The following is a 25,831-nucleotide window of genomic DNA, read 5'->3' as shown; positions in this document are numbered from 1 at the left end:
GGGTGGCTAACAGTTACCATTCAATAATAAATGGACTTTAAATCTACAAACTAGATTTCAAATAAATAAATCTAACCAAATTAACTTGAATGCTTCCATACAGATTTTAAAATCCATGTCATTGCTTCACACTGTACTAAATAATTAATATTCTTGCACTCGTCATTGAACAAAGAGGGACTTTATTTCATCTGCAAACAGCACAGATCAATAAAACTTGAAAAGGCCAATTACGTTTATGAGAAGGTCTCAACAGATGCAAGGACCAACTGTCGAAGTAGAGTTTGATAGACTGAAGTCATACACCTTGCACTATAGTGGAACATGCACAAATGTATGGATCCATGGATTCTACACCAAACATTCAAGTTCAATTTGTTATCCATAGAAGCCTTAAGGCAAGTATGGCAAATTTTAAATCCAATGAGCAGCACATTATGGCAGATATATGTCATTGTGGGAAATATTAATTATTTTTGTAACGGCATGTTCAACTGCATTACACAACCATGCAAGTCATCAGGTATTGCCATAATTCACTGGGCTTTCGGTTGATACAACACGACTGCTCAACTTGTAGGGGATGGGGGGGTGGGGGTGGGGGGAGAAAGGCAACAAGTTTTATATGTCTTTAGATAGACAAAAGTAAATGCGGTGTAAAAGTTGGTTTCAGGCAGCAGTATCTCTGGGCAAAGTTATCTGGGTTTCGGTCACAACCATGATCAACACACATAACTGGCGCCAAAATCAGACAGGGGCCAAAAGGAACAGCTGGCCTGAATTAATTCTCTCTGTCCAAATGAATTCTCTTCGTCTCTATCAACACTGCTGCCTAGAAATTAAGTAAAATGTTACTCGACAGCTTGGCCAGGCTGTTTGATATATTCATGCATGTAGGGTAACAGATGGAGGAATAGACAAATTCAATCAATCTGACTGAACTATTGAAGTAACTTGTTTTCAGAAAGAGAGCAATATCCAGACATCAGCACCTTTACTCAAAAGGTGCAAGTTCTGTTGTGTTTTTGGGTTGGCTGTGGACTTCAAAAAGGTATAGGATTAAATTGAATGATTTCCCATGACATAAAAATACAGCTCTGATTACACAGCTTTAACTTTATCTAGCGATCTGAACTCCTTGAATTGGACGTTCACATTATCCATGTAGAACTTTACATCATGAAGGTCAACGACAAACATTTCATACAAGAGTCCCGATGCTTATCAAGCGGTGCAAGAAATATTCTTAAAAAAGGGAATTTTAACCATTTGTAGACGTATCGTATCTTCATTGCGTTAAACATTGTACTTTTAAGAAACTTAGTCTTCCTGCTTCTGTCATTTTCTGCCTTTTGAAAGAAGCAGAGAACACATGGACATTTTGCATTATCTCCAGTGGCTGATATCACAATTAAAAGGATGATTGCTAATCCTCGACATGCCATCTCAGACATGATATGTATAAAGACAAATTTTCAGTTGATAGGAGAATCCGCCTGCTTATTGAAACCAGATGCAATTGTTGGGAGGAAGTCCATATAGTAACAGGGTGTCGAGTGCCATCCTTACCTTTACCTGAATCTTGTTTCTTCATGTGACAGTCAGCAACACCATCCCAAATCAACCTTCATTGCCTAGGTTTCTTGGGAATCTCTAAGCATGTCTCTTTAACCATGCCTCCACAAATCCAACATCACAACTATACTGCAAGCAGCTTACACCTCTACACGATGTTCAATCACCAGGTCTGCATAATTTCTAAGCTTCCTTTCATATGCCTCCTCTAAATGTCTCCAGAGAACTGCCAAATTCACCATCTGCATAAAAATAGGGTCTTCATCTGCTCTCATCATGACCTCAGATCTGGCCTCAGACTGATCTGGACCATCCACACCAGAAAAGAGCCAAGACCCTCAAAGTCTCCTGTTAATCTCCAAACTTCCATGTCAGTCAACAATTTCTTCCCAACACTTCATCTGTTGCTCCTCCTTCATAAATTCAATTACCTGCCCGTCCTTTCTGATTGCCATCAAGGATCTCCAATGTCTGATTATGGCACCACGTGCACATCCCCATTAAAACAGAGTGTTTTCCAAATTGGCTAATCCCTGGCCACATACTGTGCACCCCAAGAATCCCACCACGTCACTGCTGCAGCTGACATTAGATAATCAGCTCCCTGGATGGTGTGCAGAGACAAAATGCGGGTCTCTGCAGGGTTGTAAAATAGAAATGAACAAAGATTATCCTGACCACCCAAACCAAAAGCTCAGCAGATAGGAAGCTTCACAAGGCCAAATAAGCTTTTTTTATTGACATGTCTGGCAACCTTAAGACGTTATACTTGAAGAAATATCTCCATGTAACCTCTGGTTTCAGAGTACATACAGAATTCACTGACACAGCAGCAGAATATTTGAATGAAAATGGGTAACATGCAAGGCAAGTCTGATACGATGACATGGCAACTTATCCTAATTGCATTGTATGAAGAAGAAATTGCCACAAGAAAAAACAGAAATGCAGACTCTGCTAGGGCTCAAAATATTTGATTGGAAAAACTTTATGGCATCATTTCTATTATGAGTCACCTTTGCTCATGTCAAGCAATTCTACCTTTTTTCCTTTGGAATTTTGCAAGTATCTACTGATAATTCATTCAATATTTAATCCTGTTCATATAAATGGTTTTCAAGTCCATAGCTGCAAGTTACTCAAACGGAGTTAAATAATTTACTGAATGCTAAAATCAAATAAAGTACTGAATGGGTCAGTGAACTATATAAACACCACTTTGAGTCTGGTCGTGCTCTTTGAAATCAACAACACCTAGTTCAATTTGTGATTTCAATTACATGAAACTTAAACCAATAATTACTTAACTCAAAAAAAGTATTTGGTGAAAAAAGTTTATTCTCAATAATGTCTCTTATTAGACACATTGAACAGCACAAGATGTTTTTAACTTCATGAAAATGGTCAGACAAAAATAAATTAACCCAACATATATGGGGCAAGAATGATTTATAATTATTTGGGCAGAGATGAAGAAATGTTTTATACTGAAAGCAATCCCCACTTACGTTCTTCTTTAAAGACATGTGGTTCAAGACTTTCTTTTTTAGACATCTCCTGAGAATCAGTAATATTACAAAGTGTCACATAAACACACTGCATTATCTGAATCAGAAGCTGTAACAATAGCCAGTCATTAACTCTTCCCAACTTCTGTCAGGGCAAAAGAAAATCCATGCTTTAATCAAGTGTTAAAGACCAACGAGGTCCTCGAAGGAATGTTGGGTTGGAGCATTATAAGCCATCAAGAAATGTAAAAGCGGTTAAAGGAATTTTTCTCATATCTCCAGAAATGAAACCATTGTCAAATTCTAGATCTGGTCAGTCAAACTGCTTAAAAATCTACAGCCTTTGAAGAAATCAGTAAAACAAGCTGTGTGAAGAAACAAAGTATCTTCAGGCTACTTGGATTAGGTAGGCTACTTAGATTAGGTAGGATACAATTTACTTGGATTTTCTTAAGGTATTTGATGAAGTTCCACATTGGAGACTTGAAAGAAAACATAGCATTTTCCAATCCAGATTTATGCATATGAAAACAAAGCAGATGATGATGATATCTGGACAAGGTTGTGCTATGGTTCAGTAACTAGTGAAGTTCCCAAGGAGTGCCCAACCTCCTGGAGCAGTGGGCCAGATCCTGGTGATGTAACCAGTGAGTGAGCCACATCTGATTAAAGGTGAAATTACACTGTAATTTTTAATATGTATGTAGAACAGAAACTGTTCTGCCCTGATGTCAAGGTTCTATTGCCACTGCACTCTAAATTGTTCTAATCCTTCATTTCAGTCTCCATCTCGTTTCTCTCTGCCCATTTCCACATTCACATCTGCTTCCCTATTCACTGTCTAATCTTTTTTCTCTTTCTCATGGTTGTTTTTAACCTGCCTTTGTCTCTATACCTATGGCAGGTGAGAGAAGACAGCAATGGATCAGGTGAATGGTCAAGTTAGAAGCAGCAGCAGGCGGGGACTCGACAGATGGGCAGAAGCAGCATAATCTGGTATCAGGTGGGTTAAAGGTGACTATTGTGTCTGGGGTATGGTGGGAAAGAGGATAGTGATATGCCAGATGCTCAGGGCCAGTCCAACAGTCTTGTGCTTGGTAGCCAACTGTGGGAGCAGGATAATGGCAACCTCAGGCTCAAGCTTTAATGAGCCTCATCAGTCAGTTGTTCAAAGGTGGACTATTCTTCCACAGAGCTATAGATAAAAGTGTGGTTACTGCTTCCATAAATACACTAGTTTCTGAAAAACCCACAAGTTGAAACTGCTCATTTTCTGGAGAGCTTGTGGGAATTGAAGAAGTATCTTAGGCAGCACTACCAGCTTTGTCAATCAGCAGAAGCTCACAAGACTGAAGTGCAGCTGTGGCTTCCAGTAGCACTCCCCACCTCCACGAGTCAGGAACTGCCTCAGAAATTCACTGCACTGCAGGTACTCAACCGAAGGAAGAAAGCACCGCTGCTGGAAAAGGGAGCTAAATGTGAAACCAATGCACTCATACCAAGAAAGCCTATAGCCCTGCCTAAGATTTTTCTTAAATTCCCACAAATGTACTAGCAGATCAGCTGTTTCGGCCAGTGGGAAGGACTAAAAGCTGGCGCACCACATGCTGTACAAGATTAAGTTGCTGGACAGATCTTACCCAAGGGCTGGATATTGTCAATTTACAATATTCACAAAAGGTATGGAGAGGAATCCTCAAGAATTCTGGTGACAACTGGCCAGTTGACTAGTTTCTCAATAACTTTAAAAAAAACTCTAATGTGAAGGGCCATGGCACACAGTGATGGACACCACCAACGGTTGAAAAATAAGAGTGAACTAGAAGATGAGGCAAGTTGGGAATTGGTAAATCAGTGATGTCATGCTTGGATTTTAAAAGACTGTAGATTTTAGGAAGAAAGACAGCGAGGAAGGTAAAGAATTCCAGCTTAGAGGTCCTGGAAAAGAATGAACGATTTTGGAGATTTTGCAGGATTGGGGAACTATGAGGTTGGAGGCCGTGAGAGAACAATTTCCAGAGAAGATGTGCAAGCAGTGTTGCTTCCAAAAGAGTGCGGAAAACCACATAGGGCAGTATATTTTGAACCCAGGAGAAGAGAAGAGAGCGTGCACCAAACATCGAACTAGCTTTTTTAAAAAATGTATCCTGCTCCATGTCCAGGAATGGGAGAGGTGCTGCTAAAATCTTCCTAGGGTCTGGAATGGAGGGAGTTGTTGAGGGGGAAAGAAGTTAAATAGAATTTACACCAAGGAAACAAGCTGTGTTTCAGCCCAAACAGTTTGTGTATGGTGTATCCTCCACATAAGCAGTGGTCCAAATCCCAAGTGCCCACCCAGTTACCACTTCTCTTTATTCTCTCATCATTCAACCAGCTATCTAATCTATTCTTAATTATTGCCATTGTCTTTGCTTCAATCTCAACACCCTAATAACCCCTATAAAGATTTCTCCTGCTCTTGACCTTAAATTCCTTACATTTAAACTTGCATCCATGTCCCCTTGTTCCAGGCCCTTCAATCACAGAAAACAGTCTGTTTCTACTGACACAAACCTATCTCCCTTCATTATTTTAAACACGTCTATCAAATCACCTGTCAATTTCCTCTGTTCTAACAAAAACATCCCCAATTTTGCCAAGTCTTCGAATTTATTTCTTCACACCACGAGCATCGTGGTAAGCAAAAAACAAAATGCAGCTGATGCTGGAATTCAACAAAAACAGAAAATATAGGCAAACTTTGCAGGTCTTGCAGTAATGTGCCAACTCTTCAGTAGAACTGAAAGATATTACAGATAAACATTTCAAAAAGGAACAGGACAAGGGGAAGGGGAATAAAACAAACAAACAGTCATATTGTAAATGGTTCCCTCTCCTGAGGTACTAACCCCCGCTCTTTCAAAACTGCCGTCATCACCTCCAGTCTCAAAAAAAAATGCTCGATCCTTTTCTCCTTGTAAAAAGTGACCCATTTCCAACCATCCTTTCCTCGGCAACGTCCTTGATCGTGCAGTCACCTCGCAAATCTGTACCCATCTTTCCCGTAACTCCATGTTTGAATCTTTCCAATTAGGTTCCCGCCCCGGCCACCACACTGAATCAAAGAAACAAATGACATCCTCTGTAACTATCCCACCTCGTCCCTCTTGACCTCGCTGCAGCCTTTGACACTATCCTTCCCCCAATGCTTCTCTTCTGTTGTCCAGCTCAGTGGGACTGCCTTTGCTTGGTTTCACTCTTAACTATCCAATTGTAGCCAAAGCAACTCCAGCAATGACTTTTCTTTCCACGCGACACCGTTACCAAGGTTCTCCCCTTCACACCTTCCTCATCTACGTGCTGCCCCTCGAGATCATCCAAAGACATGGAGTCAGCTTCCATATATACACCAAAAGGATATCCAGCTCTACCCCTGCAGCAGCTCTCTCAACCCCTCCTCTGCCTTTGTGCTGTCAAACTGCATGTCGGACACCCAATCTTTGATGAGCCACCATTTGCTCCAATTAAACATTGAGAAGACTGAAACCATGGTCTTCAGCCCAGCCACAAACTCCATAGCCTTGCCACAGATTTTATTCCCCTCCCCGGCCACTGTCTCAGGCTGAACCAGACTTTTCATAACCTCAGCATCCTATTCGTCCCAGAGCAGAGCCTCCTGCCCCACATCCTCTCCATTACAAAGACCGTCTACATCAACCTACTACATCGCCTGCCTCAACCAATCCATTGCTGAAACTCCCATCCATTCTTTTGTTGCCTCCAGACTCAACTATTCCAATGCTCTCCTGGCCAGCCTCCACACTCTAAACTATAGCTGAACTAGATGGCTTGCAACCTCGGCATCCTATTCAACCCCGAGCTCAGTTTCTAACCCCATATCTTCTCCATCACAAACAGTGCCCAATTCCATCTCCGCCTTTACCTCAGCCCATCTGCCGCTAAAATCCTCATTCATGCCTTGCTTAACTTGAGACTATGCCAATGCTTTCCAGGTCAGCCTCCCATCCTCCACTCTCCTAAAACTTCAACTCATCAAAAACTCTGCTGCACGCATCGGTCCCACACCCAGTCCCTCTCATGTGTTACTTCTGTCCTCGCTAACCTACACTGGCTCCCAGACCACCTACACCACCAATTTAAAACTCTCATCCTTGTTAAAATCCATTCATGATCTCATTCCTACAACCCCCTTAGAACTCTCCATCTCTTCGCCCCAACACTGGTGGCTGTGACTTCAGCCAACAAGGCTGTATGCTCTGAAATGCTCTTCCTAAACCCCTAATATTTTTCTCTTTGGTTCGGTGTCCATTTTGTCCAGTTACACCTTAGGGTATTTTTTTTAAGGCACAAAATAAATGCACATTGTTGATGAGAGAGAAGTGCACAAAGAGAAGAGTCAGAAACGGACCACATTAAGGTAAGGGAGGGGTGAAAATCTGAAGCAAAGTTAGTCAAATTCTCTAGATCAGGGCAACAGCAAGAAGTAACACTGACACAATCAATAATGTAATAGAAGAGGTCAGGGAGGGGACCAGAATAAAGAATGTTCAACATATCCGACAAAAAGACATGCATAACTAGGAACCATATGGGTTCCCATAGCGACACTTTTGATCTGGAGGAAGCGTGTTAAAAGGAAATCTTGTTCCATGTGAGAACAATTTCAGCCAAGCAAAGAAGTGTGGCTAGATGTGGCGCTATTTGAGAAAAAAGTGAAGTGCCTACAGGCCATCGTCGTGAGGAATGGAGATGTAGAGGGACTGTACATCTGTAACAAAAAGGCGACAGGGCCAGAAAACTGGAATCTATTAAAGTGGCAGAAGGCGTCAGAAGTGTTGCTAATGTAGGGGAGTAGGGACTGGACAAGGGGGCAGGAGGTGTAGGAAGAAAAAAAGTCTAACTCGGAGGAATTAAGTTCAGCAGGACAGGAGCAAGCTGAAACGATTGGTCTACTATGTCAGTCCCCTCTGTGGATCTAGGGGAGGAGGCTGAAGCAGGCTTTGCGGGAGTGGGGAACTATGAGGTTCGAGGCCGTGGGAGGAAGATTTCCAGAAGAGGTAAAGTCAGCATCCTAGTGAATCCGCAATGTACCTTCTTCTGTTGCCTCAACATTCTTCCTAGAATTTGAAACCCAGAACTCTGTACAGTATTCCAATTGTGGCCTTACTAAGGTTATGTATAGATCCACCATTACATCGCTATACTTATTGCTATAAAACCCAGTATTCCATTAGCTTTTTTATGGTCTTAGCCATTGAAGATGCTGCTTTTAACGTGAAGCTGAGCCCTGTAGTCCCTCTACTCTTCCACATAAAATATTTGGCACCAAAAAGGAAACTGAGCTTCTTGGAGCCACTAGCTAGTTACCACGGGCAATATCTGACAGGAGCAAAATCCAAGTATACAGACAACATTGCTGTAATCAGGCTATTTAACTTTATTTTGTACTTTTCTCTCTAGTTCTGTGATCCCAGTTTAACAAGACTGAGCGACACATGTGTAAGACTCCCACGAAAAGCAGTTAATGTGTTGATCACACTCCATTAAAAAAGGAGATAAACAAATATCTGACTAATACGACTAAAGGTTACAGGGGCAAGTGGGATTCAAATGATCAAAACCACAATGCTGCAGCATGGTTCTAGGCCTGTTGGAACTACAGGAATGTCATCTGTGGAATGTAATCAGTCAGGATTAAATAAAGTAGACTACAATGTTAGATTGACATCCTGGAGTTGTAAGTTTCTTATAATGATCAGTGAAAAAGTTCAGAATTTTGCCTATTTGGACATTTTACCAGAAAGTGAAATAAACTGGGAGAACCCCACAGGAGTTGTGCATGGTCTGTTGAGTAAAAGAAAAAGACACAATAAGCTAAGTGGCTCTTTCTTTCCCTCTATTTTATATCGCCATTGTTACAAGACCAGAATCAACAAGCCTTCACCTAGTGACTGGACCTAGAAAGAACAAAAGTACATTTATCACCACATCCTCAGGCCATCCCAAAGCCTTTTACAACCAATGGATGGCTTTTGAAGTCCAGTCACTGTTAATCTTATATGATGTCCAATTATATCTTGGTAAACTGAATGCTAATAGTTTTTTGACTTGCCAGTGACTTTGCAGAGAGCAAAATTGGTAATCCCAGGAATATATAATTTTATTTATTTAAACAGTAGCTACTGATAACCAATCAATGTAAAATATCCAAGTATAATAAGCACAATGGCTAATACTGCCTGTGAGGCTATTGCATTTTTGAGTATTCCAGAGAAGTTTAACCCCTGAAACAGGAATGCAGCAGTAGGCTGCTGGGTAGGGTTGCGAAGGGGTGGAAAGTTTCTGGTAAATTTCCGGAAATTTTCCACGGGAAGTTTAGTTTGGGAATTTTGCCCAAAAAAGCACATGCTACCATAAGTTTTTTTTTGTATTTCTTTCATTTTTTCCCCCATGTCCTCTCTTAAAATTACTAACAGATGGAATCTTAATTATTAAGGAATTTCTTAATCAATATATGTTTATCTTCTTACTTGGCTTGTTTTAATAATTACAAGTTTTGTGTGACTGCACAAATGTGTCCTGATTGGTTGGATGAGCAATTAGCTCCCTCTATTGGTGCTGTAGCGTCGTGAGTGCACAGGTCATGCTTCCATCACATGGAGCATCAGGAAAAAATTTACTCACCCTGTTGCAATCGTGCTGATCGACCGCAGCTCGACACAGAGACGAATGCCCTTTATTTCTCTGCATAGAACAATGTCAGGTTTACCGTCGGATGTGGAAGCATTTTACCCCAGGCATTAAAGATGGAAAGACTGTGTACATGTGCAAACACTGTACAAAGCCATATGTAAAGAATGCCAGAGAGATGCAGCAGCATTTATCCAAATGGAACAACTTCACTCAAAGCTCACAGCAGTCAGCCCAGAGTTCCTCTGCTTCCATTCAAGAAGATGATGGTTCACATTCAGCATCAGGCTCCTTATCATCAGCAACTCCTGGCCCAATTGAAAGGTTCTTTGATACAATGGATAACCATAGCCAGAAGAATGCAGATGAGTGCCTTGCTCGAGCTGTATATGCAACAGGCTCACCCCTCGTGCTCACAGCCAATGTGGACTGGAAGAGATTTTTAAATGTTATTCGCCCTGCATACTGTCCTCCCACCAGACATGCTTTATCTACTTATTTGCTGGAGGCTGAGTATAACGGAGTCCAAGGAAAGCTCAAAGAAACAATAGAGATGCAGACCGTGTTGCAGTTATCTCAGATGGGTGGTCAAATGTACGAGGGGAGGGCATCATAAATTACATCATCTCCACTCCTCTCCCAGTGTTTTTCAAGAGCACAGACACAAAGGACAACAGACACACAGGCACATACAATGCTGATGAGCTGAAAGCAGTCATCAATGATCTTGGATCACAAAAGGTCTTTGCAGTAGTTACTGACAATGCTGCGAATATGAAGGCTGCTTGGGCTCAAGTGGAGGAGGCCTACCCTCATATTACGTCTATTGGGTACGCAGCGCATGGGCTCAACCTGCTCCTCAAGGACATCATGGGTTTGAGAACCATGGAAACACTGTACAAGAGAGCCAAGCAAGTTGTTAAGTAGGTCAGTGGAAAACAGGTAGTTGCAGCAACTTACAACTCCAAGCAAACGATAAATAACACGAACAACAAACTGAAGCTGCCCAGCAACACTAGATGGGGTATGTGGAACACTCTTTGTTCCAGTCCTACTCGGGTCACCTCCCTCACCTCTTTTTCCGATACATTGATGACTATCGGTGCCGTTTCCTGCTCTCGCCCCGAACTAGACAATTTCACTCACTTAGCCTCCAATTTCCACCCTTCCCTCACCTTCACATGGTCCAGCTCCGACTCTTCCCTTCCCTTCCTCGACTTCTCCGTCTCCATCTCTGGGGATAGGTTATTGACCAACATTCACTACAAGCCCACTGACTCCCACAGCTACCTGGACTACACTTCCTCCCACCCCGCTTCCTGTAAGGACTCTATTCCATTCTCCCAGTTTCTCTGTCTCCGCCGCATCTGCTCAGACGATGCCACCTTCCACACCAGTGCTTCCGACATGTCTTCCTTTTTCCTCAACCGAGGATCCCCCTCTACCGTGGTTGACACGGCCCTCGACCGTGTCCGTTCTATCTCCCGCACCTCTGCCCTCACCCCTACCCCTGCCCCTCCCTCCCGGAACCACGATAGTGTTCCCCTTGTCCTCACCTTTCACCCCACCAGCCTCCACATTCAACAGATCATCCTCCGCCATTTCCGCCACCTCCAACGTGATCCCACCACCAAACGCATCTTCCCCTCCCCTCCCCGCATTCCGTTGGGACCGCTCCCTCTGAGACACTCTAGTCCACTCCTCTATCACTCCCAGCACCCCTTCCCCTGACACCTTCCCGTGCAAGCGCAGGAGATGTAACACCTGCCCTTATACCTCCCCCCCTTCCCACTGTCGAGGGCCCCAAACACCCCTTCCAGGTGAAACAGCGATTTACTTGTACTTCTTGCAATCTAGTATACTGTATTTGCTGCTCACGATGCGGTCTCCTCTACATTGGGGAGACCAAACGCAGATTGGGTGACTGCTTTGCGGAACACCTCTGTTCAGTCCGTAAGGGTGACCCCGAGCTTCCGGTCGCCTGTCATTTTAATTCACCGCCCCATTCCCACTCAGACCTCACCGTCCTCGGCCTCTTGCATTGTTCCACGGAAGCTCAGCGTAAACTCGAGGAACAGCAACTCATCTTCCGATTAGGCACTCTGCAGCCTTCCGGACTCAATATCGAGTTCAACAATTTCAGATCATAACCTCGGCCCCTATTACATTTTTACCTATATTTTTTATCCATACCTTTGTTTTGGCCTTTTCCCCCCCACCTTTCTTTTTTTTTCTCTCCCATTCTGCCAGCACATTTCACACCTAATCTAGAGCCGTCTTTTGTCTCCACTAGTCCTATCACCATCTCGTCTCGTTTTGAATACCTCTTAATGTTTCTTCTTCTCTTTTGTTCTCTCCCAGCCTGGCCTCTTAATCTATTTCATTCCCTGTGCCTCTTTAGTCTTGACAAAGGGTTTTGACCCGAAACGTTGATTCTAATTTCTCTCCACGGATGTTGCCTGGCCTGCTGAGTTTTTCCAGCATTGTTCTGTTGTTAATTTGGATTTCCCGCATCTGCAGTATTTTGCTATCGTACTAGATGGGGTGGCGTTGTCAAAATGTACAACAGCCTTCTGGACGGTAAGGAGTTGCTGCAAGAAATGGCAATATCCCAGTCTGGGGATATGGAAACCACCATCAAGAAAATACTACTGGATGATGTGTTTTGGAAGAGAGTGGTTAGCAGCCTTAAACTACTCTCACCAGTAGCATCTGTAATTGCTCAGATTGAAGGAGATGATGCTATCTTGTCAGATGTTCTCAGGCTTTTTGCTGATTTAAAAGAACAAATCAGCATTGCCCTACCCACATCCCTGCTGCTCAAAGCAGAGGAGAAGGCAATTGTTCAATTCATACAGACGGGTCAGGAATTTTGTGTCAAGCCGATTCATGCTGTAGCATACATGCTGGACCCAAAGCATGTTGGGAGACCAATACTTTCTGGAGAACATATCAACAGCGCTTACAGTGTGATTTCTACCCTCTCACGCCACCTCAATCTGGACGTGGGCAAAGTTCTGGGAAGTCTGGCAAAGTTCTCTACCAAGCAAGTTCTTTGGAATGGGGACGGGATATGGGAATCATGCAAGCATATCAGTGCACATACCTGGTGGAAGGGACTTTGTGCATCCGAGGCCCTGTCACCCACTGCATCGGTGATACTCCAATTCCCACCTTAATCAGCGGCCTCTGAACGAAACTGGTCACTTTTTGGGAATACGCATACAAAGGTGCGCAACAGGCTGACTAACGAGAGTGGAAAAATTGGTGGCTATCCGGGCAAACCTACAACTTATTGAGCCAGATACAGAAGTGTCCACCACACAGCTAGACAGTGACACAGAGGAGGAAATGGACACGTCAGAGCCAGAGAATCAGGAGGAGCAATGATGAGTAGAAGACTCAGAAGACTCCTGAGTAGAAGACTCAAAGGGTCAAAATAAGGACAAATTACAGGCTACATAAGCCGATGCTCTTTTTATTTTATTTTAGATGGGTCTTTTTTGTGGGGTTTCATAAAGTTCAAAATTATAATCTAAATAAAGTTTTGAAAGCCTGTTTTTATTTGTATGGAACAGTATGTCTATTTTGATGACAAAGATAATATAAGGGTCAGAGACAAAAACCATAAATTCCCATGGAAAGTTTCCTCTTAAAAATTCCTGGAATTTTGCAACCCTACTGCTGGGAAATAAAAAAATCCAAAAGTCGTAGTAGAAAGGAACAAACAAATATACAGGGTAGTCCCTGAAGTTTGTCCCAAGCAAACAAATAAAGAGCTGTCAACTCAGCAAAAATCAGCACCATTAGCAGGGGAAAGTACATGGACAGCAGGGGTGAGCATGATAAGGGAGAATACAAAGACATTCGGAGAGAAGTGAAAAAAAACAATTAGGAAGGCAGAGAGGAACTATGAAATTAAATTATCAAGGAACATAAAACAAATAGTAAAATATTTTATAGGCATGTAAATAAAAAAAGGTCAGGTTGGGAATAGGGCCACTAAGGGATGGACAGGATAATACCACAGGCAGCGATATTAAATAATGACTTTGCTTCAGTATTTACCAGGGAGATAGAACAGGTGGAGAGGACATCAGATGATGAGATTAGTAAGGAGATAGCTGCATTTAAAATAAAACGAGGAGATATATTAAATAAATGAAAGAAAGTCAAAGAGGATAAAACCCCTGGTTACATCCACGCATTTTAAAAGAATCTAGGGAAGAGATAGCATTATTACACATATTTAGTAATTCTTTAAAAAAAATGTGTAGTGCCAGAGGGCTGGCAGATAGCTAATGTAATACCTATATTTAAGTGAGATAGAACATGTCCAGGGAACTATAGACCAGTCAGCTTAACATTGGTGGTAGGAAAAAATAATGGAATCCCTACTAAAAAATGACAAAATGGAAGAACATCTAGAAACCAAAAATAATAAATAGTCAGCATGGATTTCAAAAGTTAAAGGCTTGCTTGACCAACCTCAATGAATATTTTGAAGAGGTAAGAGAGAGAGTAGACAAGGGTAATGTAGTAGATGTAATTTATCTAGATTTCAAAAGGCTTTCAATAAGGTACCACATAATAGACGAATAAGGTGGGTAGTGGTAGTTCCACAAGGATCAGTGCTGGGACCACTGTTGTTCACAATTTATATTAATGATTTTTAGACTTTGGAATCAAAAACACAATTTCTAAATTTACAGCCAAATTTTTTTTTTTGGGGGGGGGGGGGGGGGGTGGAAAGAGAGACATAGTTAATACGGAGGAGGACTGCAACAAATTACAGGAAGACATTAATAAACTCGCAGAATGGGCATATAATTGGCAAATGAAATTCAACACAGATAAATGTGAGGTATTACATTTTGCTAAGAAGAATAGGGAGGTCACATATTACTTGGAAAATAAGAATCTAAATGGGGTAGAGGAGCAACGGGCTCTCAGAATATAAATACACAAATCACAAAGTATCGACACAGGTTAACAAGGCCATAAAAAAGCAAACCAAGCACTAGGGTTTATTTCTAGAGGGATTGAATTGAAAAGTAGTGAAGTTATGCTAAACTTGTATCGAACCTTGGTTAGGCCACACTTGGGAGTACTGCGTACAATTCTGGTTGCCATATTATAAAAAGGATATGGCAGCACTGGATAGGGTGCACAGAAGATTTACAAGGATGATACCAGAAATGCGTCCATCAGGAAAGGATGAACAGGCTGGGTCTCTTTTCTCTTGAAGAGATGGCTGAGGGATGACCTAATTGAGGTCTTTAAAATTATGAAAAATTTTGTTAGAGTAGATAATGTTTCCACTTGTGGGGAAGAACATAACTAAAGAGCATCAATATAAGATAGTCACTAAGAAATCAAATAGGGAATTCAGAAGAAACTTCTTTACCTAGAAAGTGGAACTCACTACCACAGGGAGCGGTTGAAGCAAATAATATAGATGCATTTAAGAAGCACTTAGATAAGCATGAGGGGGAAGGGAATAGAGGGTTATGCTGATAAGAATTAGATGAGGAAAGACAGGAGGAGGCTCGAATGGAGCATAAACGCCGGATGGCCTGTTTCTGTGCTGTATATCCTATCTAAATCCTTGGCCAATGGCTACAGCAACTGAGCAGTGTCACAATAAAAGACTCATCAATTTGATAAAAGTAGATGACTCTCCAAACACATATGCCAATTTCACCTGTTTAACATTAGATTTACCGATTCCCAATTGTTAACTGGCAGTAACCAAGGCAAAACTAACAAAAATTGTGGAAGTGTTATTCAAATCAGCAATGCTGTTTGGGCTCAAAACATAACAGCGATTTGAGAGTATTTCACGACCAAAGGTGCCTTTCTAGCTAAAAAGAGAATTCGTCAAATCGAGGTCATTAACATGTTAATGTCAGCTTTGGCTCAGTGGTAGCACTTCTGACCAACCACAATTTTGAGACATGCTTTTTGTGTCAATATTTAGAATGGAAGTCTATATGCCAACATTTATATTGCCAATGTTCAATCTCACAAATGTCAGCCTTGCCTCCAAGTCAGAGGTTTAGGGCTCAAGCCCCACTCCAGAAGTTGAGCACATATTACAGACCAACACTTCATTGCAGTACTGAGGGAGTGCCACACTGTCGGTCGGACGTACCATCTTTCAGATGAGACATTAAACCAAGGCCTGCCTGCTCAGGTGAGCATCAATGATCGCACAGCACTATTCAAAGAGCAGTTGCATTGACCTGGTTTTGTTGCCAATACTTCATCCCTCAAGTCACGCCACAAACAGATTATCTGATCATCTATCCCATGGCAGTTTGTGGGACTTTGCTGTAGGCAAATCAGTTGCCACACTTACCTACATAACAAGTGACAATTCAAAAAAGTACTTAATTGGCTGTGAAGTGCTTTGGGATGCCCTGAGGATGTTAAAGACAATATATACTCTCTATGTTGGGGACCTCAGGCTGAAGCTGAAAATTTGTCACTTTGGTCATGCTATAAATGGTCATGGTGTAGAAGTAGAATTGACAAAAACTGCTGCTATGGTTATAGCATCAAACATGGTAAAGGCACAACCTGGAAGTGTGGACTAAGGCACAATGTATAAAAAAAAGTCATACTTCAGGGCTTCACATAACAACGTGCATTTACAAAGCACCTTTCATGCAAAAGGTCTAGGGAGGGAACTCCAAAGAGTAGGACCAGGCCAGCTGAAAGATCTGCCACCAACGTTGGAGTAAAGGGAGCGCACAGTGCACAGAAGGTTGGAATCAGAGGAACGCAGCTTTTGGGAGGGGAAATGGGTCTGGAAGAGATTGCAGAGATAAGTTGAGGCAAGGTCGTAGAGGAATTTATATTAAAGGACAAGGATTTTGAAATTAAAAGATCCGGGGACAAAAGTCCACTGTAGGTCAGCGAAGACAAGGGTAATGAGCGAGTAGGACAGGGAACGTGCAGCAAAGGTTTGGATAAGTTGGGAGTTTATGAAAGATGTACATTGATGATACCCAGCTATACCTCGCCACCATTTCTCTCATCTTCCCCACTGCCTCCACACCGTCAGCCTGCCTGTCTGAATCAAGACTTCCTTCAGCTGTACATCGGGTAGACCAAAACCATGATCTGCTGCAAACTCTGCTCCCAGCAAGCAAGAGGTCAGCAATCAAAAACTTTAAGAACAGTCCAGTCTGGAAGTAACAAAGGCAGCTAGAAACATAGAACATAGAAACATAGGAGCAGGAGTAGGCCATTCGGCCCTTCGAGTCTGCTCCACCATTCAATATCATGGCTGATCCTCGATTGCAATACAATATTCCCGCTCTCCCCATAACCCTTGATGCCTTTTGTGTCTAGAAATCTATCGATCTCCTTCTTAAATATATTCAGTGACTTGGCCGCCACAGCCTTCTGTGGTAAAGAATTCCACAGGTTCACCACCCTCTGAAGAAATTTCTCCTCATCCCAGTCCTAAATGTTCTACCCCGTATCCTGAGACTATGACCTCTCGTTGTAGACCCCCCAGCCAGGGGAAACATCCTCCCTGCATCCAGTCTGTCTAGCCCTGTCAGAATTTTATACGTTTCAATGAGATCCCCTCTCATTCTTCTAAACTCTAGTGATTACAGGCCTAGTCGACCCAAGCTCTCCTCATACGACAGTCCTGCCATCCCAGGAATCAGTCTGGTGAGCCTTCGCTGCACTCCCTCTATGGGAAGTATATCCTCTCTTAGGTAAGGAGACCAAAACTGCACACAGTACTCCAAGTGTGGTCTCACCAAGGCCCTGTATAACTGTAGTAAGACATCCTTGCTCCTGTACTCAAATCCTCTTTCAATGAAGGCCAACATACCATTTGCCTTCCTAACTGCTTGCTGCACCTGAATGTTTGCTTTCAGTGACTGGTGTACAAGGACACCCAGGTCCCTCTGTACATCAACATTTCCCAATCTATCACCATTTAAATAATACGCTACCTTTCTGTTTTTCCTACCGAAGTGGATAACTTCACATTTATCCACGTTATACTGCATCTGCCATGTATTTGCCCACTCACTCAACTTGTCTAAAATCGCCTTGAAGCCTCTTTGCATCCGCCTCACAACTCACAATCCCACCTAGTTTCGTGTCGTCAGCAACTTGGAAATATTACATTTGGTTCCCTCATCCAAATCATTGATATATAGTGAATAGCTGGGGCCCAAGCACTGATCCCTGCGCTACCCCAGCAGTCACCGTCTGCCACCCCGAAAAAGACCCATTTATTCCTACTGTTTCCTGTCTGTTAACCAATTTTCAATCCATGCCAGTATATTAGCCCCAATCCCATGTGCTTTAATTTCACACACTAACCTCTTATGTGGGACTTTATCAAAAGCCTTCTGAAAATCCAAATACACCACATCCACTGGTTCTCCCTTAGCTATTCTACCAATTACATCCTCAAAACACTCCAGTAGGTTTGCCAAACAAGATTTCCCTTCAATAGAGTTTCAGCTGTGGAGAGGCCGAGGTTGGGTTGGAGGCAGACACCGTCATGGAGATGGAAGTAAGCGATCTGGACGATGATGGGATGTGGCATTTAAAGCTAAACTCAAGGTTGAACAGGATGTCAAGATTATAATTAATCTTGTTCAGCCCGAGACAATGGCAGGGGAGTAGAGTTTACAGCAAGGGCCATAGCTGATGGTTTTAATCTTCCTGATGTTCAGCTGAAGGAAGTTGTTACTCATCCAAATCTTGATTCAGACAGGCAGTCTGACAAGTGAGGAGACAGGCGATGAGACAAGAGTAATGGTGGAAAGGTAGCACTGGGTATCATCAATGTACATGTCAAAACTGGCCTTGTGTCTGCAGACGATGTTGTTGAAGGCCAGCATATAGTTAAAGAAACTGAAGGGGCCAAGGATCAATTCTTGAGACCCTAGAGGTGTTGGGGCAAAGGAGGAAAACGCTGAAGGTGCATTGGCTGGTTCAGATAGGTGGGAACAAAACCTGCAAGAACACACCCTGAAGCTGGATGACAGAACAGAGGCTTCAAAAGGAGGGTGGCATGGTGAACCATATTAAATACCGTGGAAAGGTTGAGGAAGAATAATGCACCATGGTCAGTGTCACAGAGGATGTGATTTGGCTAGGATCACTTCAGTATGGGCAGAAACTAAACTGACATTTTTGGGAGAGATGGGCACAGAGCTGGGAGCTCAAGGACCTTGGAGAGGAAAGGAGAGTTTGGAGATGGATAAATTGAGGGCGTGTTCTCAGAAGGGGGCTGAAGACGGTAGTTTTGTAAGGGGGCGGGAAGTGTCAACAATTCCTTTTCCTCAGGCAATGTCAGCTGACATGGGGGGGGGGGGGCCAGTGGTAAGAAGTTGGAGATCTAGGGAGCAAGGTGTAATCCTCATCGATCAGATGAGCTTCGAGGGCCAGAGTGAGGGTGGTGCAGAAGGGAGAGAGATTGGCTAGAAACTGCAAACAGACGATGTTCCTGGACAAGGTAGGCGAGGTGGTAGGAGGAGAAATATATCTTTTATAATCATGCTAACAAAGGAAGGTGGGTTTTGGGGAAGCAGAAAGAACAAAAAAAGTACTTGCATCTTAAGAAAATAGTTCAAAATCGAGCAGTACACATAAACTACATTCCAGGTCCCAGACAGCTCAATCAATTGTTTTTACTGGAGAAACAGATACACTGAGACCAGCAGAGACACGCGTTAACCAATGCAAAGCAACAAGGGTACTACTAGAAAAGAATGGGCTGTTGGTAATCAGAAATACTTTCAGAATTCATAGACAAAAAGGTACTTGCAATTACTTGCGATGACCAACTACTTATCAATTCATTAAACACCTAGACTGGCAGCAATCAATGTGAGTGGCAAGCCTGCCTGCTGAGAATTGTCCAGTTCAAGGATAGAGGTTCAACAAAGCTACACATACATCTAGATTTCAAAAAAGAGTAACTGGACAGTGTTTCAGAACATAGCCAAGACCACTTCAACTTACCTACAAATAAACAAAATAAATCGTATCCAAAGCTCTGCAGTCAAACCTTAGCAGTTCTGTTCTGAAACTCACAAAGATGTTTGCAATTCAATCCTAAAATTTGAATGACTCCTGAACAAACAATATTACCTCATCTGGTGGAAAAGTGATATAAAGATCCCAAAATATCCATGGCCTAAATGCAAGGATCAACAAGCCATAATTAGGCAGGGCATCTCAACTGGGTTTACAACAGTGGAGCAAAGAGCCTTCCTTGCAAAACCATGAAGGTACCAGCAACTGGAATTACAGGGTACAGTCCTGAAATACTCGATGTGGAACACTATAATTTATTCAGAGACAACTAGCTTTGGAAAGTTTAAAAAGGACAATTATTTTGACTAATAATTAAGCCTAAAATTAAACAGTTTTCCCCTACAAACTCCATTGTTCTACATGTGCATGGTCATTTCCTGTGACAGTCTGGCATAACTTACTAAAATACTAGAAAATTCTTACCGTAGAAGAACATTTTGTGTTCAGTCAAGCAAAGCTACAGAAGCTACTGAATTTTTTGAGGCTTGTTACAATGTCTGGAAATTTCCTGCAATGGCAATATTGGGGATGTGCACCCCTATCTTCCAGTGACAAATTTACACCAAAATTTACTGGAAAACTGATCTGAATACCCAACGATACACGAGGTTAGTGGCCAATCAGAAGTGGCGCAGCCAGCAGCCAATAATTTGTTTGTTTCCTTTCTGATTCTCTGGTACAAGGCTCCAGTTCTAGCAAAATAACTGAGTGCACAATCACCAAGTGCTTTCTATTGGACTGTTTCTTTACGCAGGAGGCAAGAATGTTTCTGGCTAATTTAACATAGAAACATAGAAGATAGGAACAGGAGTAGGCCATTCGGCCCTTCGAGCCTGCTCCGCCATTCAACGAGATCATGGCTGATCATCCAAACCCTAGCACCCGGTCCCTACACCGACAGCCATCCCACCCAAGCCCTATCCCCGTAACCCCACGTATTTAATCCCCCCTAACACGAAGGGCCAATTTTTTTTTTATCATGGCCAATCAACCTAACCCACACATCTTTGGACTCTGATATTCAAGATTAAAAAAACACAAGTTTTAAAAAATCAAATGAAATATAGAACAGCTAAAAGTTGTTCGAAAGGGAATTTGCACCAAATGAGTAAGTGAAATATATTATTTAATTTTGGTATTTTAGGCTTACAGCAGTCTGGAAGTAAAGGAGATGTTCCTGAGGGAACTCAGTAGTTCAGGGATTAGTCACTGATCTTCCAGGAGAAAATCAGATTTTTTTTCTTTCTACACAATCCTGCACTTTTCCAAGTTTTCAACCATCAAATTCTTAACTTCAGTATAAATCAGCAGCCGTGTTGAATCCAAAGCTGCTTCATTTCCAAATCAGATCAACCAGTTCCAAGCTCGTCAGTTTCAGTCTTGATTACCGAGGCGTGTGTGCGCCTTTATCAGCGTGACTGCAAGTGGCGAGGAAACTAGAGCAAATCAAGGAAATTGGCCATCACTGCTGTTGAGCGGAGCTATTATAATTTCCTTTTTATTGTTTCGATGAGGGTCTCAGCAGATCAGCGCATCGGAAATTTTGGCACGCCATAAAAAACTAGCAGAAATCACTTGCGCTATAATTTCCTGGAATTTCTGCACTAGAATAACGGCATACACCATCGATGCGCCATTACTATGGCACACTTTCAGGAAATTCCAGATCCAGTGTGTCTCAACATGCATTTCTACAGTAAGGAAGCTCTGCTTTTGGAGTCCTGTTGTACAACTTCAGTTCTTTATCAAATTAGCAAACTTGGCAGGACTTAAGTGAACACAGTCAAGAATATTTCAATTCCCTGAATTTCTGATATAGAAATAGACAAAACAATTCGATCCAAAAATAAGTCAATGTTACAGCACAGAAAAAGGCCATCAGCCCATCAAGTCTGCGCCAGTGTTTTCCTCCAAACAAGTCTCCAGTCTAACCCCACTTTCCTAATCATTTCCCAAACCATTTAATATTCCTCTTTTCAAGCAACTTTATAATTCACTTTTGGTAGACTTCAACAACTGCATATGGCAAAGAATTCAATATTCTAACGATATTTTTCCAAGCACCACTTCAAGTCTTATGATTATCTTAAAAAGTGCTGCCCTATCACGAGCCGCTCACCAACCAGTAGAAGCACTATTATTTGCTCCCTCATAATCTTAAAGATTCTTTAACCTTCAAGAGATCCTTAACCTTATCAGCTCAAATGAAAAAAGCTCTACCTTTTCCAAGTCTTTCTTCATAACTGGCAACATTCTAGTGAATCTAACTGTACACAATACCCCAACTGCAGCCCAACAAACCTGTAACTATATTTCATAGCTTCCACTGAACGTAGTTTTATATTTGTTTGACCTATATATTTATTTGGCTAGCTCATAGTTATTGACTACTATTGATCTAGTTCACAGGCTTATGACCTATGATCCGTGGACGCTGATGGGACTCTGCGAGGTCATCCAGGCATACAGAAAGAACAATGTCTCAACAATTCTGCCCATTCTATTTTTGACTTACTAGCATATTATAAGCATTTTCTGCAATAATAGTACTCTTTTCCTTTGGGTAGATGACACGGTCATTCAGTAGCTAGCTCAGGGGTCACTGGGAGTAGGTCAATTATTTGCATAAGGTCCATGGAACAAAGTAAAATGTGCTGAGGTCCTCCAGTCAGAAGAAAAAAGACTGAAAACCAATGACCAGGGATAAAATAGCCGAGAGCGTGCAGCCCCTATGGTAGGTACTCAATGGAAATCTATGTATGAGGATCATCACAATACTTTAAAAACTCAGTTCAGTAAGTAGGATTCTATCTGGAGAACTCAGGTCTACTCTATCCCCCTTTCTGAATACCTTATAGACCCCCTTTTAAAAGCATATCTGAATATCTAAACACTTCCAAAGTGTAAAAGTGTCATTCTTGTTTCACAAACATCTGGCAGGGAGAATAAGGAGGAAGGGAAGAAAGAAGAAATACTGTGTTTAAACAACATCAATTAACAGATTCCATTGGAGAAGAACTGGATGGAAAGAAGCAATGGTGTTCTTTGGAACAAGAAACTCTCAGCTTTAGTCCTTGCAGAGAAAAGGGCTGAAAAAATTACCAGCTCAATTCACACATTTTATAGTTATAAATTCTAATGGTCAGCAATAGTTTCACTCTAAGAGACCATCCTGGAATGTCAAAGAGGACTGACAAGTCCCTATTGAGGGCTACAACTCAGCGCTCCCACTTTCTTACCAATACCAGACCATATAGTCTCTTGGCCCCCATAAAAAAAGGCCAGATCTTTTTTGGAAAGCTCATTTATTTAAAAGAGATCTATACATGAATAAACTTAAATATTGAAAGTTGTGTGTATGGCATGCACTTCCTGTTGACAAACCATACTTCTTGTTGACATGATTTTTGAGTAACGCTTTCATGCCAACATTTACAATAGAAACCATCTATGCAAACATTTAAAATAGATATCTGTATGTAAATAGTTGCCCGTTTTTGTAAGCCTGGTTGAGTTGTGGTGCTAGACCCAATGGCTGCCGCGTTTCCTACATTACAACAGTGACTACACTTCAAAAAGTACTTCATTGGCTGTAAACGCTTTGGGACGCCCGGTGGTCGTGAAAAGCGCTATATAAATATATAGAGGAACTGAAAGAAATCAGTATTTGTAGGGAAATTGATGGGATTGAAGGCCAATAAATCCCCAGGGCCTGATAATCTACATCCTAGGGTACTTAAGGAAGTGCCCTAGAAATAGTTGATGCTTTGCTTATCATCTTCCAGCATTCGATGGAATCTGGAACAGTACCCATGGATTGGAGGGTAGCTAATGTTACCCCACTATTCAAAAAAGGTGGTAGAGAGAAAACGGGGAATTACAGACCGGTAAGCCTGACATCGGTTGTGGGGAAAATGCTAGAGTCCATTATAAAAGATTTAATAGCAGAGCACTTGGAAAACAGTGACAGGATCAGACAAAGTCAACATGGATTTACAAAAAGGTCAATCGTGCTTGACTAATCTACTGGAATTTTTTGAGGATGTAACTGGTAAAATAGATAAGGGAGAACCAGTGGATGTGGTGTATTTGGACTTGCAGAAGGCTTTCGATAAGGTCCCGCATAAGAGATTAGCGTGTAAAGTTAAGGCACATGGGATTGGGGGCAAGGTATTGACTTGGATAGAGAACTGGTTGACAGACAGAAAGCAAAGAGTTGGAATAAACGGCTCTTTTTCCAAGTGGCAGGCAGTGACTAGTGGGGTACCGTAGGGATCGGTCCTTGGACCCCAGCTATTCACAATATATATTAATGATGATCTAGACAAGGGAACTAGATGTAATATCTCCAAGTTTGCAGATGACACAAAGCTGGGTGGGCGTGTGTGCTGTGAGGAGGATGCCGAGAAACTCCAGGATGATTTGGACAGGTTGGGTGATTGGGCAAAAGAATGGCAGATGCAATATAACATGGATAAATGTGAGATTATCCACTTTGGTGGCAAAAACAGGAAGGCAGATTATCTGAATGGCAATAGATTGGGAGAAGGGGAAATGCAACGAGACCTGGGTGTCCTTGTGCACCAGTCGCTGAAGGTAAGCATGCAGGTGCAGCAGGCGGTTAAGAAGGCAAAAGGCATGTTGTCCTTCGTAGAGAGGGTTTGAGTACAGGAACAAGGATGTCTTGCTGCAGTTATACAGGGCCTTGGCGAGACCACATCGAGTATTGTGTGCAGTTTTGGTTGCCTTATCGGAGGAAGGATGTTCTTGCCATGTAAGGAGTTCAGCGAAGATTCACCAGGCTGATACCTGGGATGGCAGGAATGACATATGAGGAGAGATTGGGTCGATTGGGCTTGTACTCGCTGGAGTATAGAAGAATGAGAGGGGATCTCATTGAAACTTATAAAATTCTGACAGGACTGGACAGACTAGATGCAGGAAGGATGTTCCCGATGGTCGGGGAGTCCAGAACCAGGGGTCACAGTCTAAGGATAAGGGGTAGGCCATTTAGGACAGAGATGGAGGAGGAATTTCTTCACCCAGAGAGTGGTGAACCTGTGGAATTCTCTACCACAGAAAGCAGTAGAGGCCAATACATTAAATATATTCAAGAAGGAGTTAGATATATTTCTTAAGGCTAAAGGGATCAAGGGGTATGGGGAGAAAGCAGGGACCGGGTACTGAATTTGGATGACCTGCCATGATCGCATTGAATGGTGGAGCAAGCTCGAGGGGCCGAATGGCCTACTCCTGCTCCTATCTTCTATGTTTCGATGTTAAATGAAAGTCTTCCTTTTTTTTTTGCTATTCCCTTTGTTATGGCTTCTCTACAGAAGATTGACTTTAATTTCCTTATCATTTAATTTTATGTATTTATTTTCATTTCTTCACCTGGTCTGCCCTTCGCCACCAACCCCCCACTATCCACCAACATCTCTCTGACCTTTCTTACATCCAACTTAGGCCTTTTCCTTTTTTCTCCAGCGTCAGTTCTTTTTTTAAACAATTGTGCTTTGTTTTTACTTTGGGCTTACTGCCCCACTCCCTGCTGGCCATTCCATGCTCTCTCTTCAAAATCCAGCTTCATCCAAATCCGCTCTCATTCTTCCTGGCTCCAGCTAAAAAGAATTCTAAATGTAACCTTGTTACCTACTCTTTATCCAGCTATTCCCAAACAAAATTAAATATGCAGCCCCGCTCCAGGTTACCACCTTCATCCCCTCTTAACAGCTTTCCCATCTCTATTTCAAATGCACCTCCACCTCTGCAATGACACTCATGAAAAATAAAACCAAGGCCCCATTCCTGATTGTGCTGCTGGTTGTAAAAAAAAATACAACACCAGCCCACACACTTCCCCCAGTTCTGCAAAGGTTAACAATTGCTCTCTTACAGAAAAAAAAATCCCAGTCCGAGTGTACTTGGTATGCAGTCACTCTCATTTGAAGACTGCCCTGGAAAAGCACTCCTAT

The 25,831-nt window shown here is 42.3% G+C and overlaps 1 protein-coding gene across 2 annotated transcripts in view; it reads right to left on the bottom strand.

Annotated features, from left to right (window-relative positions):
* Positions 1-25,831, bottom strand: part of cdyl (chromodomain protein, Y-like) — a 264,519-nt gene that overhangs the window by 214,557 nt on the left and 24,131 nt on the right. The gene's annotated exons all lie outside the window — the stretch shown is intronic.

The sequence above is a fragment of the Somniosus microcephalus genome, chromosome 5 (genome assembly GCF_052327205.1).
Source record: "Somniosus microcephalus isolate GS21.2 chromosome 5, FLI_Smic_1.0, whole genome shotgun sequence".
NCBI lineage: Eukaryota > Metazoa > Chordata > Chondrichthyes > Squaliformes > Somniosidae > Somniosus > Somniosus microcephalus.
This window is presented reverse-complemented; position numbering and strand designations above follow the sequence as displayed.